Source organism: Struthio camelus, chromosome 32, assembly GCF_040807025.1.
Source record: "Struthio camelus isolate bStrCam1 chromosome 32, bStrCam1.hap1, whole genome shotgun sequence".
Lineage (NCBI taxonomy): Eukaryota > Metazoa > Chordata > Aves > Struthioniformes > Struthionidae > Struthio > Struthio camelus.
The window spans coordinates 3,630,209-3,637,233 of record NC_090973.1 but is presented as its reverse complement, the minus strand read 5'-3'; positions in this window follow the sequence as shown (position 1 = coordinate 3,637,233).

Below are 7,025 nucleotides of genomic sequence, written 5' to 3'. Positions count from 1 at the left end.
AGCTGCAAAGGCAGCTGCTCCTTTGCGGGAAGGCCTGCATGCACCACGCGCCTGCCCCAAGCCTGCGGCCAAGCTGCTGTCTTGGGGAGCCAGTGGCCAAGCGGGGGAATCATGGGCCTGCTTGGTGGAGCCGGGAGAGAAGCAAACATGGGCTCCTTCTCTGCCCACGCCAGGGCTGCCGGGCTCAGGAGCATTTTCGGGGGCAGCAGCTCCACCTCACACCGCCCTCCCCCAGCAGACCACCACCTCTGCCCACCAACAGAGCCCCAACAAAGCCCTTCCTCACAACCTCTCGCGCCTCAGATCGCTCCTTAGCTCATACCTGAGCACCGAGGACGCCGCTGCTGCTCACTGCCTCCTGCTCTCTCGCGGGCTCCGAGGCGGCCCTGCTGGCCCTCTCCACAGCCTGACCAAGCAAAGGAGGCCTTTGCAGCGCAACACAGCACGCCAGCCCTACTCCTGGCCAACGTGGTGCCAAGCAGCAACAGCACCCCTCTGCTCAGCAGCCTCCCACCTCGCCTCACTCCCTTCGCAAGGGCCCACAAGTGAGCCCGCACCACAGCCAGCCCACCCCTCTGCTCCCACGCCAACTACAGCCTCTCTCTCTTCCCTTCCCTCCACACCAACTTGGCAGCTTTTGCCCTGCACCTTCCCACCACCAGCAGTGTCTTCCCTGTGGTGCCGAGCGCCCTCGCAGGTGCCAGGCACCTGGCGCTGCCACCGCCACTGCCAACCCTGGCCCACCATCGGGCCCACCTCCCCGCAACCCACTCGCCCTCCTTTCCCCACACACCCATACACCAGCCTCGCTCCCCCCTGCCTCCTCCCACCATGGCACTCATGACCCCACCGACACTGCCACTCCCTCCTCCTGCTGCCTGCCACCCACCACCACTTCCAGCACCGCCTGCTTGCCCACCGCACTACAACCCGCCCCAGTGCCCTTAGCAGCCCCCCGGCCTAGTCCTCCATGAGACACCCCTCCTGGCCATCAAGCGCACCCAGGGCCAAAGGGGCCGTCGGCAGTGTTGCGCTCAAGGCAGCCCTGCTCTCACCTCCCAGCCTCTTCCCTCCACAACTCCACTAGCAACGTCTTGAGGCCGTCTCAGCCCACATTTGCCCTACGCATGCTCACAGGCTCCTTCCTCAAACACCTCCCGCACCCCCACCACCAGCACTGCACACCAGCCTTCCTGGCAAACCCCAACAGCCTCTGCCCCATCCTTGCCCGGACCCTCCCACTGCCGCGGGGCCAGCCGCCAAGGTGCTGTGGCCACCTCAGAGCCTTTTGTGCCTCCAAAAGCCCTACATGTGCTTCACAATAGCACTTTGGACACTAGCCCCAAGCCCCATCAGCCTGCTGCTGTGGGGGCACCCACTGGGCCTGCCTTGGCCACCTCTCCTTCAGAGCCACCACCAAAGGGACCCCCGGGCCATTTCCTGACACAGCACTGGCACACAGCTGCCACCACACTGCCCTGCCCTGGCCCAAGCCCTCACCACCTCTGCTGGCTCTGCGGCAGGAGGCCTTCCCTGCCGCTGCGCCCTCAGCACCCTCCGTGGTTTCTCTCTGGCCATGATCGAAGCTGCTCTGGCGGCCACCTGAAAAGCCACCAAGGGCACATTGTCACCGAGCATCACCCGCGGAGGGAGCGGAAGGTGCTCCTGCCTCCCCAGCACCACTGCCGCCACACGACCAGCCCCGCACAGCGGATGGACGCTCAGGACGGGCACTTGCTGATCAGGCTGCATGCGGGGCCCCTCCCTACCTGCCTACGCCTCATGCTCCTCCTGCCAACGGGTCCCACCACGGCCACCCAACACAGCCACCCTCCTATGCTCACCTCTCCCCACACACATACCCTTTCCCAACCACTCTCAGCAAACCTCCTCTTCCCCTACCCGCTCCAACACTCCCAGCCGCCCACCACCAACTCCTCCTCGCCCACTTGCCGCCACCCAACACAACACGGCCCTGCTCCCACCTCCACTCTTCCAGCTCCACCCTCCAAATGGCTGAATCCCCACAGCACCAGGCACCTGGCCACATCACTCCCAAACACAGCCCTTCCCCACGCCCATGCAGCACTCGCCCACTACCACCTCTACTCTTGCCTCCTACCCTCCCTCTAACACGCACACCAGCTGCACAGCCTGCACTTTTCACCCTCTTTTCCACAGGCCGGCCTCTTTTTCCTGTGTGCCTAGAAAACCTGCACCGAGCAACCCATGGGCACACCCTGGACAAGCTCCGAGTGCACAGACAGCAGCACCCGGGTGAGCATATGGGGCTTAGGAGTGGCACTTACGTCCTTTCTGCTGCCTTCAGAGACTGGGACCGGTGGTGGGACGCTCTCCAGGCTCTACAAGAGAAGAAATTGGCGGCACAGGCACTCAGAAGGAGCCTTCTGCGGCCCTTTGGGCGACATTGGCACGCAGCTCCCATGCACCACAGGCCTCAAGGCACGCAAATCCTTCAGGCAAGAGTCACAAGCCAAGAGCCCGAGAGCCCCGACTCCTTTGCCCTGACTCCCACCACAAAGGGCTCCCACCCACCGCCCTGCTAGGCCCTCGCCTCGGGCCTCTGCCACCTGCCTGCACCCAAGTAGCCCCCCGCAAAGCCTTACAAGGACAACAGATGCCTTGCCTGAGGGGCTCCCTGCATCACAGGGCAGCTGCCTGGCAGCACGCGGGGCTGAAGACCATGCTGGCGCACAGCCTTGGCACCACCTTTCCCCAGAGTGCCTAATGGGGGCCCCAGCTGCACGGCCAGGCCCCAGCTGCAAAGGCAGCTGCTCCTTTGCGGGAAGGCCTGCATGCACCACACGCCTGCCCCAAGCCTGCAGCCAAGCTGCCGTCTCGGGGAGCCAGTGGGCAAGCGGGGGAGTCATGGGCCTGCTTGGTGGAGCCGGGAGAGAAGCAAACATGGGCTCCTTCTCTGCCCACGCCAGGGCTGCTGGGCTCAGGAGCATTTTCAGGGGCAGCAGCTCAACTTCACACCGCCCTCCCCCAGCAGACCACCACCTCTGCCCACCAACAGAGCCCCAACAAAGCCCTTCCTCACAACCTCTCGCGCCTCAGATCGCTCCTTAGCTCATACCTGAGCACCGATGCCGCCGCTGCTGCTCACTGCCTCCTGCTCTCTCGCGGGCTCCGAGGCGGCCCTGCTGGCCCTCTCCGCAGCCTGACCAAGCAAAGGAGGCCTTTGCAGCGCAACACAGCACGCCAGCCCTACTCCTGGCCAACGTGGTGCCAAGCAGCAACAGCACCCCTCTGCTCAGCAGCCTCCCACCTCGCCTCGCTCCCTTTCCAAGGGCCCACAAGTGAGTACGCACCACAGCCAGCCCACCCCTCTGCTCCCATGCCAACTACAGCCTCTCTCTCTTCCCTTCCCTCCACACCAACTTGGCAGCTTTTGCCCTGCACCCTCCCACTGCATGCAAGTGTCTTCCCCGCGGTGCTGAGCACCCTCGCAGGTGCCAGGCACCTGGCGCTGCCACCGCCACTGCCAACCCTGGCCCACCCATTGGGCCCACCTCCCCGCAACCCACTCACCCTCCTCTCCCCACACACCCATACACCAGCCTCGCTCCCACCTCCCTCCTCCCACCATGGCACCCATGCCCCCGCCGACACTGCCACTCCCTCCTCCTGCTGCCTGCCACCCACCACCACTTCCAGCACCGCCTGCTTGCCTGCCGCACAACAACCCGCCCCAGTGCCCTTAGCAGCCACCCGCCCCTACTCCTCCAGGCAACACCCCTCCTGGCCATCAAGCACACCGAGGGGCAAAGAGGGGCTTGGTGGTGCTGTGCTCAAGGCAGCCCCGCTCTCACCTCCCAGCCTCTTCCCTCCACAACTCCACTAGCAACGCCTCAGCCCACATTTGCCCTATCCCTACTCAAAGGCTCCTCTCTCAAAGACCTCCCGCACCCCCACCACCACCACTTGCCCCACCTGGCAAACTCCTACAGCCGCTGCCCCAGCCTTGCCTCTCCCAGCCCCTCCGACTACCGTGGCACAGCCCTCAAGGTGCTGTGGCCACCGCACAGCCTTCTGGGCCTCCAGCACCCCCACACAGCCTTCTACAGCTCCCTGCACACACTAGCTCCGAGCCCCAGCACACTGGTGGGCTGGGAGTACCCACTGGGCCCGCCTTCTGCACCTCTCCTTCCGATCCAACAGGAGAGGGGCCCTGCTCCCACTTCCTGCCACAGTAGTGGCACACAGCTGCCACCACACTCTGCCGCCCTGGCCCCAGCCCTCACCAGCTCTGGTGGCTCCGGGGTCGCGGAAGGCCTTCCCAGGCGCTGCTTTCTCAGGACTCGCCGCGCCTTCTCCCTCACCATGCATGCAGCTTGCTTCGTCTGAAAAGCCACCCACCAAGGACACATTGTCATGGAGCATCACCAGCAGAGCGACAGCAACGTGCTCCTGCATCCCCAGCACCACTGCCGCCACACGACCAGCCCCGCACAGTGGATGGACGCTCAGGACGGGCACTTGCTGATCAGGCTGCATGCGTGGCCCCTCCCTACCTGCCTACGCCTCATGCTGCTCGGGCCAACGGGTCCCACCACGGCCACCCAACACAGCCGCCCTCCTACGCTCACCACCATGCCCACCTCTCCCCACACACACACCCTTTGCCACCACCTGACAGCAAACCTCCTCTTCCCCTACCCGCTCCAACACTCCCACCTGCCCACCACCAACTCCTCCTCGCCCACTTGCCGCCACCCACCACAACACGGCCCTACTCCCACCTCCACCCTCCCAGCCTCACCCTCCAAACGCCTGACACCCCGCATCACCAACGGCCTCGCCACTTCACCCCCAAACACAGCCCTTCCCCATGCCCATGCAGCACTCGCCCACTGCCATCTCTACTCTTGCCTCCTGCCCGCTCTCTCACACGCACACCAGGGGCCCATAGCCTGCACTTTTCACCCTCTTTTCAACAGGCCGGCCTCTTTTTTCTGTGGGCCTAGAAATCCTGCAGCGAGCAACCCATGGGCACACCCTGGACAAGCTCTGTGTGCAAAGACAGCAGCACCCGGCTGAGCATATGGGGCTTAGGAGTGGCACTTACGTCCTTGCTGCTGGGTGTGGAGACTGGGACCAGTGGTGTGACAGTTTCCAGGCTCTACAAGAGAAGAAATTGGCGGCACAGGCACTCAGAAGGAGCCTTCTGCGGCCCTTTGGGCGACATTGGCACGCAGCTCCCACGCACAACAGGCCTCAAGGCACGCAAATCCTTCAGGCAAGAGTCACAAGCCAAGAGCCCGAGAGCCCCGACTCCTTTGCCCTGACTCCCACCACAAAGGGCTCCCACCCACCGCCCTGCTTGGCCCTCGCCTCGGGCCTCTGCCACCTGCCTGCTCCCAAGTAGCCCCCCGCAAAGCCTTACAAGGACAACAGATGCCTTGCCTGAGGGGCTCCCTGCATCACAGGGCAGCTGCCTGGCAGCACGCGGGGCTGAAGACCATGCTGGCGCACAGCCTTGGCACCACCTTTCCCCAGAGTGCCTAATGGGGGCCCCAGCTGCACGGCCAGGCCCCAGCTGCAAAGGCAGCTGCTCCTTTGCGGGAAGGCCTGCATGCACCACGCGCCTGCCCCAAGCCTGCGGCCAAGCTGCTGTCTTGGGGAGCCAGTGGCCAAGCGGGGGAATCATGGGCCTGCTTGGTGGAGCCGGGAGAGAAGCAAACATGGGCTCCTTCTCTGCCCACGCCAGGGCTGCCGGGCTCAGGAGCATTTTCGGGGGCAGCAGCTCCACCTCACACCGCCCTCCCCCAGCAGACCACCACCTCTGCCCACCAACAGAGCCCCAACAAAGCCCTTCCTCACAACCTCTCGCGCCTCAGATCGCTCCTTAGCTCATACCTGAGCACCGAGGACGCCGCTGCTGCTCACTGCCTCCTGCTCTCTCGCGGGCTCCGAGGCGGCCCTGCTGGCCCTCTCCACAGCCTGACAAAGCAAAGGAGGCCTTTGCAGCGCAACACAGCACGCCAGCCCTACTCCTGGCCAACGTGGTGCCAAGCAGCAACAGCACCCCTCTGCTCAGCAGCCTCCCACCTCGCCTCACTCCCTTCGCAAGGGCCCACAAGTGAGCCCGCACCACAGCCAGCCCACCCCTCTGCTCCCACGCCAACTACAGCCTCTCTCTCTTCCCTTCCCTCCACACCAACTTGGCAGCTTTTGCCCTGCACCTTCCCACCACCAGCAGTGTCTTCCCTGTGGTGCCGAGCGCCCTCGCAGGTGCCAGGCACCTGGCGCTGCCACCGCCACTGCCAACCCTGGCCCACCATCGGGCCCACCTCCCCGCAACCCACTCGCCCTCCTTTCCCCACACACCCATACACCAGCCTCGCTCCCACCTCCCTCCTCCCACCATGGCACTCATGACCCCACCGACACTGCCACTCCCTCCTCCTGCTGCCTGCCACCCACCACCACTTCCAGCACCGCCTGCTTGCCCACCGCACTACAACCCGCCCCAGTGCCCTTAGCAGCCCCCCGGCCTAGTCCTCCATGAGACACCCCTCCTGGCCATCAAGCGCACCCAGGGCCAAAGGGGCCGTCGGCAGTGTTGCGCTCAAGGCAGCCCTGCTCTCACCTCCCAGCCTCTTCCCTCCACAACTCCACTAGCAACGTCTTGAGGCCGTCTCAGCCCACATTTGCCCTACGCATGCTCACAGGCTCCTTCCTCAAACACCTCCCGCACCCCCACCACCAGCACTGCACACCAGCCTTCCTGGCAAACCCCAACAGCCTCTGCCCCATCCTTGCCCGGACCCTCCCACTGCCGCGGGGCCAGCCGCCAAGGTGCTGTGGCCACCTCAGAGCCTTTTGTGCCTCCAAAAGCCCTACATGTGCTTCACAATAGCACTTTGGACACTAGCCCCAAGCCCCATCAGCCTGCTGCTGTGGGGGCACCCACTGGGCCTGCCTTGGCCACCTCTCCTTCAGAGCCACCACCAAAGGGACCCCCGGGCCATTTCCTGACACAGCACTGGCACACAGCT